The following is a 12,783-nucleotide window of genomic DNA, read 5'->3' as shown; positions in this document are numbered from 1 at the left end:
TGTGTCTTGACGTAGGGTCCAAGTCTCCCGAGTCTTGTTCATTGAGAAAATCATGTTCCCGAAGGTTTCATTCCGTTTGGACTCCCTTTGATATTCCTTTTCTTTGAAACTCTAAAACAGGCAAAAAACAGCAATTCTGGGCTGGGCCTCCGGTTAATAGGTTAGTCCCAAAAATAATATAAAAGTGGATAATAAAGCCCAATAATGTCCAAAACAGTAGATAATATAGCATGGAGCAATCAAAAATTATAGATACATTAGAGACGTATCAGGCCCCTAGGCTGGCCTCCTCGTCTAGGCGTGGTGGGGTAGGTAGGCTGCCGGGGATTGGATCGGGTGGCCGGTGATCCTCCAGCGGTTTGATGTCGCGGCGTCAGATCTGGTGGTTCCCCTCCCTCCTGCTGCCTCTCTCGTCGTCCTGGTGGTTTGCGGCTGTAGGCTCCGGTGATGGTGAGCCCTGGTGGTGTGCCTTGGGTCTGGGGAAACCTTGATCGGCCTGACCGGCCCAGCGGCGGCAGCGTCTATGGGCGTCGCTCTCCTTTCATGAAGGCGCAGTTGAGGGCCCAGTCTACCCACCCCGATCTCATGCCGGGTGAAAACCTACAATTCTCTTCGGATTTGGCAGCATCGGCGCTTCACGACGTGACCTTCCTGCAGGTGTCGTCAGGGGCCTTGGGGCTCGGTTGTGAGTGCAGAGGAACTGCGGGTGGAGGGGATGGGACCAGTGGCAGCAAGTGGTGTACGCGAAGGAGGTCCGGCGTTGCATCTGACATGTTGACAATGGCGGGTCCTAGCGGCATGGAGCACCTGGGTCTTCCTACTGGGCGTGTGTTGATGGACGAGCGCAGGATGGCGGCATTGATTGGCGTCGTGGTGTCGTCAATGGCTGCTAGTCGGGCAAAGTTGATGCGTCAGTATAGCTCTAAAGATGGATTGGTGGCAGTTGGCGGCGCCAGCCTCTGAGTGTCCGTCGGTCCGGTGGGTTCCCCATACCCGGCTGGTGGCTTGGTTGGGGCCTCAGATGTTAGGTTTGGCTACAAGGTCTATTTGGTATTAGACCCAGACTATCAGCATCCCTTCATCAACTGGATAGGGGTAGCGACACATGTTGCCTAGACGGTGGCTTCAGTCTTACTGATGTATTACTTTGTGAGGTCTTTTGTGAATAATTAATAAAGTGGATGCATGTATCGCCTAGATGCAGAGGCCGGGGGTCTTCCTCCTTTAAAAAAAGCAACTTTAATGAGCCTTTTCCTAATAAAAACAGCTCTATTTTGGAAAAAAGAGAATATTCCGTACTTCGCATAATGGCTTATCTAGTGATCTTCAGCATGTTGCTCTAGGTCTCCAGGTTAACCTCATCTATACAACTGTACCATGTCAAGCCAGTGCCCCTTTATGTCCTTCTTTTTTCATTTCTTTTTCAACTTATCAGTTGCATATACACTTCCACTCCTAATATCTTCTCGTATATTGAAATGAATCAAATGTTGAGTATATGAGGTTCTATGTATTGAGATTCTAAACTCATTTGTTTGTTTATCTCGGAATAAATTGGAATGGTATTCTTCTTACTGCAAACTTTACACACACAGTCATATGAAAAGCACACGATACCTATACAACGCATACCGAAACAACACATTACTCTGTATCGTAGCTCATGGTATTCTGTATGTCGGCTTTAAATGCTACAAGGACTTGAACATGGACTCAATAGGACAGGCTGCTATATCACTTCCTGCAAAACTCTGCTGAGTCAATTTTGTTTTCCTTCTCTTTATCTTTTGTATGCATGCCTGTGTTGGTAAACTATAACCAAACACCACTTCGTCAAGTATATGAAAGGATCCTTGTGATTCTAAAATCACACTGGTTCCAACAGTTTTGATCTGAGTGTTGGAGACTGTTCTACCTTGGTTGTTGAGTCTGTTATCTGAGTACTAATTTGTCGTGTGATAGGTTTTTCTACGCTTTGTGGATGCACCATTTCTTCGCCATTTTTAGCTACGCAGTCCTCTTACCAGGCTTGTGCTAGCCGACTTGTGTTTGACATATAAGGATTGGTAGCTCAGATGTAATTGTTAAATTTAATAAATGAATTGGGTGTTAGGTATTTCACCCTCTTATTTCTGCTTATACTTACTCCTGTACTGTGAACCACATGCACATGCACTCAGGTCGTTTGTCCATGTATTCTCTTTCTTCCTCCTATATATTTGGCTAGATACAACATCGTGCTCTCACACCAAGGTCTTCATCATACAATGTTTTTGTAGAGGAACTCTTAGTTGTGCGAGATGCGGAAACGTCTTAGCCTTGGTACGAGGGGACGTGTTGCATGTTATAGGCAGGGGCTCAATCTCCCTGAAGCGCATACAACGATAGTTGAGATATTACAAGAGACTTGGAGAAGAAGAGATAAAGAGATAAAGAGATAGAGTAGGTTACAAGAGAGAATATCGAACTAACTATCTATCCTATCTCTATCTCTTGGTGCGGCTGGTGCGGCACAAGACTCCTCCTTCGGTGCAACATGTAACGTGACATGATGTGTTTAACACCCTCCCTCAATCACAACTTCATCAAGTTGAGATTATGTTTGAAGTCTTCAAAGCTTCTTGTAGGTAATGGTTTTGTGAATCCATCTGCAATTTGATCTCTGGAATGCACAAACCGAATCTCAAGTTGCTTCTTGGCAACCCTTTCTCTCACAAAGTGGAAGTCTATCTCAATATGCTTTCTCCTAGCATGAAAAACTGGATTAGTAGATAAATATGTAGCACCCAAGTTATCACACCACAAACAACGAGCTAGAGTACTTCTGACACCAAGTTCCTTTAATATGGATTGTACCCATATAACCTCAGCTGTGGCATTTGCCAGTGCCTTATACTCTGCCTCTATGCTGGACCTGGAAACAGTGGCTTGTTTTCTTGCACACCATGATATTAAGTTTGGGCCAAAGAAGATTGCAAAGCCACCAGTGGACCTTCTATCATCTAGACAACCTGCCCAGTCAGAGTCTAAAAAAGCACTTACACGTGTAGAGGATGACTTGCTGAAATTCAAACCAATATTGGCAGTATTCTTGACATAGCGAACAATACATTTGGCAGCAGTCCAATGAACTGTAGTGGGTGCATGAAGAAACTGACAGACTTTGTTGACAGCAAATGAGATATCAGGTCTAGTAAGTGTAAGATATTGAATTGCACCTACTAGACTTATATACTTTGTACTATCATCTTGATTTAAAAGATGTCCTTCTGTGAGAGATAATTTTTCTGAACTTGACAAAGGAGTGGGTGAGGGCTTACAACCTTGTAGACCTGCCTTTTTTTACCAGATCCGCTGCATACTTTTCCTGAGAGAGATGAAGTCCATCCTCATGCTTCTTCACCTCAATCCCTAGGAAATAATGCAAATCTCCAAGATCCTTGAGAGCAAACTCTGTACTGAGATCTTTCAAAAGCCCTGTGATAGCCTCATCTGATGAGCTTGTAACAATGATATCATCAACATATATGAGTACAAATATATATGTGTTATACTTGTTGTAAATAAACAGTAAGGTGTCAGACTTAGAAGGAACAAAGCAAAGTGTTTGCATCTTGTCACTGAGATGTAAATACCATGCCCTTGGAGGTTGCTTCAACCCATACAATGATTTGTCAAGTTTGCATATATAAGAGGGAACCTTTTTGTTCACAAACCCAGGAGGTTGCTTCATGTACACTCCCTCTTCTAGAACACCATGGAGAAACGCATTCTGTACATCTAGTTGCCTGAGACTCTAGCCCCTGGAAACAGCAATAGACAAAACAAGGCGAATAGTGGAAGCTTTTACAACAGGACTAAACATGTCCTCATAGTCTATGCCATACCGTTGTTTGAATCCTTTTGCAACCAATCTAGCTTTGTAACGATCAATGGTTCCATCTGACTTTCTTTTAATTCTAAAGACCCACTTGCAGTCGATAAGATTTTTACCTTGCTATGGAGGAACCAAATGCCATGTTTTGTTCTTCTATAGTGCCACAAATTCTTCATTCATGGCCTTCTTACACTTTTCATCACCCAAAGCTTCCTCAAGGGTGTGAGGTTCACCAGGTTCACCTGTAGAACATACCATGCCATATTTTGGAATATGTTTGTAGTTAATAGGTTTTGTTACCCCTTTTTGGAGTCGTGTGCGTCGCGGAGATGATGTGGTTGCTGTTTCTGCCATAGAGGATCCTATGGCAGAAGCTGGACCAGTGGCAGCCGCCAAATCCGCCTGAGCCGAATCTTCTGTGGCGGATGAGGGCGTAGGCGAAGACACAGGCATTACAGCCGATGCAGAAGATCCCGCCCCGCGAGCCTCATCATTGGCACAAGATGGCGTGGGCCATGTATCAGCACGGGATGCCGCACCGGTCTGGCCTACAGCTGTCGGGTGGCGCAGGTCCCGCCATTTGTAGCAGACCGGTTGGGCCGGAAACTGAGACGCCAAGGGCCCAGAGGCGACACGCCACTTGTCATCTCCTGATTGGTGCGGGGCGGAGGAGGTGTGTTCCCCAGCCACAACGTGCCGCGTGGCCGGCTCGATGCCATTGTTAGCGCGCGTTGGCCCGCACCTGATTTGCCTGGCACGGAATCTAAGTCAGATCCGCCCGGCCTGCCTGCCGCGTCTGGGCGCTCCGATCCCAAGGGCGATGTTGCGCCTGGCTGGACGGATCTCAAGGGGGATTTGTTCCCCTCGCCTAGACACATGAAATATGTCCCTGTAGAGCGCATTTCTTCATTGTTTTGACTGCTGTTTTTTTCTGTGCTTTCTCCTGCATCATCATCATCATGCTCATATGTGGTATTAAGAGGGTCAATCAACACTTGATCATTACAGTTATCACCCCCGTGATCAAAACCAGTGAGATGAGGAGGAAGAAGTAGGACTTCTTTGCGAAGGAGTGCACCCACATTGGGGTGAAGATCAGCAAATGGAAACTAGGTCTCCTCAAAAACGACATCACGTGAAATATACACACGACCAAAGGAGACATCAAGACATTTGACACCCTTATGTTGGGCACTATACCCTAGAAAGACACACTGTTTTGATCGAAACATTAGTTTTCGATTGTTGTATGGACGAAGGTTGGGCCAACACGCACAACCAAATACACGGAGAGACTTGTAGTCTGGTTTGGTGTGAAGAAGTCTTTCCATGGGAGTTTCGTTGTTGATGACACAACTACGAAGCATGTTGGTGATGTGGACGACAGTGAGAAAGGCTTCATCCCAAAACTTGAGGGGCATGGAAGCACCAGCTAGGAGAGCGAGACCCACTTCAACTATGTGACAGTGCTTGCGCTCGGTAGAGCCGTTTTGTTGGTGTGCATGAGGGCATGAAACATGATGAGATATGCCAAGAGTTTGGAAGAAGGAATTCAACTTTTTGTATCCCCCCCCCAATCAGATTGGACCACAATGATTTTGCGATCAATTTTTTTTCGACAAGTGCTTGGAAGTTTTGAAAAACTTTGGATCATTTCTTGAGAAGATAGATCCAAGAGAACTTACTATAGTCATCAATGAAACTAACATAATATGTGTGTCTACCAACTGAGCTAGGGGCAGGACCCCAAACATCCGGAAAAATTAGCTGAAGTGGTTGAGTAGAAACACTGGTAGAAACATGATAAGGCAATTGATCACTTTTTGCTCTTTGGCATGAATCACATATAGTTTCAACATGACGCTCACCAACAAACATGAGCTTATTTTTCCTAAGCAAGCGTTCAACTAAAGAAAATGAAGCATGTCCTAGACGATCGTGCCACCATGTTGAATAAAGCTTGACAACACCATAGGCTTGTTTATTATGTCTTCTAAGCTCCGGAAGAAACGGGTAGAGTCCTCGACCGCATCTACCTCGAAAGAGGGTTTTCCTCGTGGCCAGATCCTTGATCAAGAAGAAAAAAGGATGAAATTCAATGAAGACATGGTTGTCAAGTGTAATTCTATGAACGTAAAGGAGGTTTTTGTTGGCACTAGGAACATTCCAATTTTTTCTAAGATGAATCTACGATGAGGGGTATGTATAACCGAATGACTAATGTTGCTGATGCTCATACCTGCACCATCGGCGGTGTGAATTTGATCCTTGTCGTGGTACTGTTGGGGAACGTAGCAGAAATTCAAAATTTTCCTACGTGTCACCAAGATCTATCTATGGAGAAACCTGCAACGAGGGGAAGGAGAGTGCATCTACATACCCTTGTAGATCGCCAAGCGGAAGCGTTCAAGAGAACGGGGTTGAAGGAGTCGTACTCGTCGTGATCCAAATCACCGGAGATCCTAGTGCCGAACGGACGGCACCTCCGCGTTCAACACACGTACAGCCTGGTGACGTCTCCCATGCCTTGATCCAGCAAGGAGAGAGGGAGAGGTTGAGGAAGACTCCATCCAGTAGCAGCACAACGGCATGGTGGTGGTGGTGGAGGAGCGTGGTACTCCAGCAGGGCTTCACCAAGCACCGCAAGAGACGAGGAGGGAGAGGAGTAGGGCTGCGCCAAGAAGGAGAGGAACTCGTGTGTTTTGCAGCCTCCAATACCTCAAGTATATATAGGGGAAGGGGAGGGGCTGCGCCCCCACCTAGGGTTCCCTCCATAGGGGTGGCGGCAGCCCGCCACCCCCCAGATCCCATCTGGGTGGCAGCCACAAGGGGAGAGGGGGAGGCGCACCTGGGTGGGCCTTAAGGCCCATCTGCCCTAGGGTTCGCCCCCCTTCCCTCTTGGAGGCGCCTTGGGCCTTGGTGGGGGGGTGCACCAGCCCACCTGGGGCTGGTCCCCTCCCACACTTGGCCCATGCAGCCCTCCGGGGCTTGTGGCCCCACTTGGTGGACCCCCGGGACCCTCCCGGTGGTCCCGGTACGTTACCGATAAACCCCGAAACTTTTCGGGCGACCAAAACAGGACTTCCCATATATAAATCTTTACCTCCGGACTATTTCGGAACTCCTCGTGACGTCCGGGATCTCATCCGGGACTCCGAACAACATTCGGTAACCACTTATATCTATTCCCTATAACCCTAGCGTCATCGAACCTTAAGTGTGTAGACCCTACGGGTTCGGGAACCATGCGGACATGACCGAGACGTTCTCCGGTCAATAACCAACAGCGGGATTTGGATACCCATGTTGGTTCCCACATGTTCCACGATGATCTCATCGGATGAACCACGATGTCGAGGATTCGATCAATCCCGTATACAATTCCCTTTGTCTAGCGGTACGATACTTGCCCGAGATTCGATCGTCGGTATCCCGATACCTTGTTCAATCTCGTTACCGGCAAGTCTCTTTACTCGTTCCGTAACACATCATCCCGTGATCAACTCCTTGATCACATTGTGCACATTATGATGATGTCCTACCGAGTGGGCCCAGAGATACCTCTCCGTCACACGGAGTGACAAATCCCAGTCTCGATTCGTGCCAACCCAACAGACACTTTCGGAGATACCTATAGTGTACCTTTATAGCCACCCAGTTATGTTGTGACGTTTGTCACACCCAAAATTTACCTACGGTATCCGGGAGTTGCACAATCTCATGGTCTAAGGAAATGATACTTGACATTAGAAAAGCTTTAGCATACGAACTACATGATCTTTGTGCTAGGCTTAGGATTAGGTCTTGTCCATCACATCATTCTCCCAATGATGTGATCCCGTTATCAACAACATCCAATGTCCATGGTCAGGAAACCGTAACCATCTATTGATCAACAAGCTAGTCAACTAGAGGCTTACTAGGGACATGGTGTTGTCTATGTATCCACACATGTATCTGAGTTTCCTATCAATACAATTCTAGCATGGATAATAAACGATTATCATGAACAAGGAAATATAATAATAACCAATTTATTATTGCCTCTAGGGCATATTTCCAACAGGTACTTCTCATGAAGAGTCACCTTTTCGAGCTCTTCGATGAGATGATCGGTGGCACCGCTGTTAAAGTACCAGTTGGTGTCGACGCCGTAGGAGCCATCAGCCGCCGCAGCGATCTTGTCATCATCTTGGGAGTCGTCCTCGTCTTCATCATAGCGGTACCAGCAGTCCTTGGCGGTGTGGCCTAGTTTGCCACAGATTTAACAGCACGAGGCATCCGGGTGAGTTCGGCCAGAGCCGCCACCACGGCGACCCCTATTTTTTTGAAAAGGGGGGACTCCCCGGCCTCTGCATCAGAACGATGCATACGACCATCTTATTAAACAAAAAAATAGGTTCAAACAAGGTCTTAAAGTCTCAAAACGAAAAAAAGAAGAGCTCGCACAGAGTAAAAGGGCTAAAGGACAAACTAGCCATAAAAAGGACGCCACAACCGGCTGGCATAAGAGAGATAGGTAAACTAATTGCCTATCCTATTACATGACCACCATCCAAACCGGTTGAAGATATCCCGTGCTACCATCTCCCAGGGGATAGATCCAGTAACCAAACGCTCCCTGGCCTCCGTCGGAGTGAGTAGCAACCACAAATGGATCAACGCCGTGGCTCAGAAAATAACCTGCAAAAAATGAATATTTGTTGTCCTATTAAAAACCAAATCATTTCTGCAATTCTAGACTTCCCACAATATAGCACAGACTCCTACGTGAATATGTCTCGATGTTTCGGGCTCTATCCCGTTCAGCCACGTTCCAAATAACGTGTTGACAGAACTCGGTGGAGTAATATTAAAAGCAATATGGACTGTCCGCCATAGAACTTTGGCTAACGGGCAATCAAGAAAAAGGTGTTTGGTCGTTTCATCCCGATCACAGAAACTACACCTAGTAGGTCATGTCCAATTACGCTTTGTCAAATTGTCCTTGGTTAAAATAACTTGTTTATGGACAAACCGCATAAACACTTTGATTTCAAAGGGACTTTGACAGCCCAAACATGTTTGGAACTAGGAATCGAGCTTGAATTTATAACATCAACATACATTGATTTAACTGTAAATTCTCCAGACCTAGTAAGCTTCCAGCGTAATTTATTGGGCTGTTGAGAAAGCTGAACCTCCATCAGTCTACCTACGAGATGGAGCCATTCTTCCCAACGATTGCTAACTAGTGTCCTTCTGAACTGAATATTGAGGGGGATGGATTGAAGTACCGTTGCAACGAACGCCTCACATCGTTGAACAATACGATACAGAGATGGGTATTGAATGGCTAGGGGAGTCTCTCCGAGCCAAGTATCCTCCCAGAATCGCGTACTAGCATCGTTACCAATAATAAACTTTGTCCTATTAAACAAGGTTAGTTTGACTTTCATAAGCCCTTTCCAAAAAGGTGAGTCAGTCGGCCTTACTGTCACCTGGGACAAAGTTTTGGACTGAAGATACTTGCTACGGAGGATTTGCGCCCAAGTGGCATCAGTCTCACTCGATAACTTCCACAACCACTTGCTGAGAAGACATCTGTTCTTGACCTCAAGATTCTCAATACCAAGACCCCCTTGGTCTTTCGGTCGACAGATGATATCCCATTTGGCGAGACGGTATTTTCTTTTTAGTTCATCACCCTGCTAGAAGAATCGTGATCGATAGAAATCTAGTCTTTTCCTAACTCCAACTGGGACTTCGAAAACCGTCAAAAGAAACATAGGCATACTCGTGAGAACCGAGTTTATCAGAATTAATCGGCCTCCATATGACATGAGCTTGCCCTTCCAGCAACTTAGTTTCTTTTCAAATCGATCCTCGATACACTTCCATTCTCTGTTTGTCAGCTTACGATTGTGGATTGGTATTCCTAAGTATGTAAAAGGTAAAGCCCCCAATTCGCACCCAAACAATTGCCTATATGCCTCTTGTTCGTCATTGTCTCTACCAAAGCAGAACAACTCGCTTTTTCTCTACCAAAGCAGAACAACTCGCTTTTGTGAAAGTTAATCTTTAACCCGGTCAATTGTTCAAAAAGGCATAACACCAGCTTCATATTTCTCACTTTGGCCAAGTCATGCTCCATAAAGATGATTGTATCATCGGCGTACTGAAGGATGGACACACCTCTATCAACGAGATGAGGTACTAGGCCACCCACTTGACCAGCCTCCTTATCCCTTCCTATCATAATTGCCAACATATCAACTACAATGTTGAACAGGATAGGGGACATCGGATCCCCTTGTCTCAGGCCCTTATGTGTCTGAAAATAATGACCTATTTCGGCATTCACTTTTATTCCAACACTCCCTTTTTGCGTAAACGATTCGACCTGGTGGCACCAGGCTTCCTCAAAACCTTTCATACGCAATGCCTGTTGAAGGAATGGCCATTTGACTTTATCGTACGCTTTCTCAAAATCCACCTTAAAAACAACTCCATCTAATATTTTCAAGTGAATTTCATGGCGCGTTTCATGAAGGACCACCACCCCTTCTAGGATGTTTCTGTCCGGCATGAAAGAAGTTTGGGAATGCTGCACCACAGAATGAGCCGATTAGTCCCAACCTTGGTGAAAATTTTGAAACTAACATTGAGAAGGTAGATCGGCCTGAACTGCTTGATTCTCACATCATCCATTTTCTTAGGAAGCAGTGTTATTGTTCCAAAATTTAAGTGAATTAACTGGAGCTGTCCAGAGAATAGATCATGGAACATTGGAAACAAATCCCCCTTAATAATGTGCCAACACTTTTTATAGAACTCTGCTGGGAATCCATCCGGCCCTGGAGCCTTATTGTTTTTCATCTGTGCAATAGCTTCAAACACCTCCTTCTTCGAGAACGGGGCAACCAAAATATCATTATCATTAGCAGTTAGTTGAGGCACATCCTCAATCCTGGACTCATTGAGGGACACACAACTATCCTCTGGAGGCCCAAATAACTGCTTATAATACTCGGTTATGTAAAGTTTTAGGTTGTCCTGTCCTAAAATAGTTCCTTCATCTTGTTCAAGCTGAAAGATTCTCTTCTTTCTGTGCTTGCCATTAGGAATCAAGTGAAAGAATTGAGTGTTTGCGTCCCCCTGGACAACTTTGCGGACCTTAGCCCGCAACGCCCACTTTAATTCCTCTTCACGGAGAAGTTCTTTCAACCTCATCTCCGCATCTAGTTTATCATGAAGCTCTGTGGCTTGCAAAATCATGGATTCGGCTTTTAAATCTAGGGACTGAATAAGTGAAAGGAGCCTTTCCTTTTCAACCTTATAAATCCCGCTAAGGTGCTTAGCCCACCCCCATAGGAAACTTCTCAAATACCTAATCTTATTCTGCCAGCACTCAACAGAAGTCCTACCTCCTGCATCCTTAGCCCATTCCCTGGCAATCAGATCCAAGAATCCTTCACATTCAAACCATGCCAGCTCGAAAGAAAAGGAGTTTTTGTTTCCCACATGGTTTGGCTCACCTGATTCCATGAATAAAGGTGTGTGATCCGAGATTCCGCACGAGAGAGGCTGGACCGTTACCAAAGGGAATTTCTGTTCACACTCGACACTCGCGAGGAGTCGATCCAGCTTCTCAAACGTCGGGTTTGGCAAAGCATTAGCCCAAGTAAATTTTCTACCGGAAAGCTCTATCTCTCTCAGATCCAAGCTTTCAATAATGGTATTAAACATGAACGACCATCTGCCGTCAAAATTATCATTATTCTTTTCCTCTCTCCTCCTAATGATATTGAAGTCACCCCCAACTAAAATTGGGACATGATCGGATCCGCAGATTCGAACAAGGTCCGCCAAAAACTCCGGTTTAAGCTCGGGCTGTGCGGCACCATAAATCGCCACTAGAGCCCAGTTAAACCCATCAGCTTTGGACCTGACCCGAAACTTAACCGCGAAGTCACCCATCACTATACTTCGGACTTCCAGCGAATCGCATCTCACCCCAAGTAAGATCCCACCCGATCTTCCTCGCGGAGGTAGGCAATGTCAATTGAAATCGACACCGCCCGATAAAGTGTTGAGAAACTGGGGCGCAAAATTATCTCTACCAGTTTCTGAGAGAGCAATAAAATCTAATCTATGCTCGAGAGACGCCTCTGCAAGAAACCTTCTTTTAGCCAAGTCTTTCAGACCTCTGCTATTCCAAAAGATTCCTTTCATATTTCATCATGAAATTTTTTGGTAGTCCGAATCCTAGCACTCCTACGAATCGCTGAAGCGGGATAAAGCTTCCTCTTCCACTTGCGTTTGGGTTTGCTTTGGTCCTCCATCCGGTCCTCATAACCGGGCTCAGTGGGTCTAGCTACTTCATCCTCTAGAGTTGCTCCTCTAGAATTGCTTTGGTCCGCCACCCCCAACGCATCAATATCTGCATTGTTCATGGGTTTTACCGCTGCTAGGTTTGGAATCGTTTCTAAAGCGTGTTCCACTTCCAAATCTAGGAGATCATTAACCGAGTTGGATATTTCACTATCATTACTCCCTAGCGAAACTCCTAATTGGTTTGCATTATTAATAATCTCCTCATTAAAAAGTGCAAGATTGAATTAGAAACGTTGACAGACATACCAGTAGTGACCTCCATGTCACGAAGCTCGGCCGCCCTCATAGCGCACCTCGGCTGCATGTCATCAACCTTCGGGTGCTCCTGGAGACGACAACTCATCCGTCACCCCACAGTGACCGGGTCTGGGATCCCACCAAAGGCAATGACCTCCTCCCGAGTAATTCCTCTTGCTGAATCCCACGAAGGGTCAGCCAGAGTTACCGGAGGAAGCGATGGTGGGCTCTCAGGCCCCATAGACGAGTGCCTCAAACTGAGGACCTGGGCCATCGGTATGCTAGGAGAGGGG

Source organism: Triticum dicoccoides, chromosome 1A (genome assembly GCF_002162155.2).
Source record: "Triticum dicoccoides isolate Atlit2015 ecotype Zavitan chromosome 1A, WEW_v2.0, whole genome shotgun sequence".
NCBI classification, from domain to species: Eukaryota; Viridiplantae; Streptophyta; class Magnoliopsida; order Poales; family Poaceae; genus Triticum; species Triticum dicoccoides.
This window is presented reverse-complemented; position numbering follows the sequence as displayed.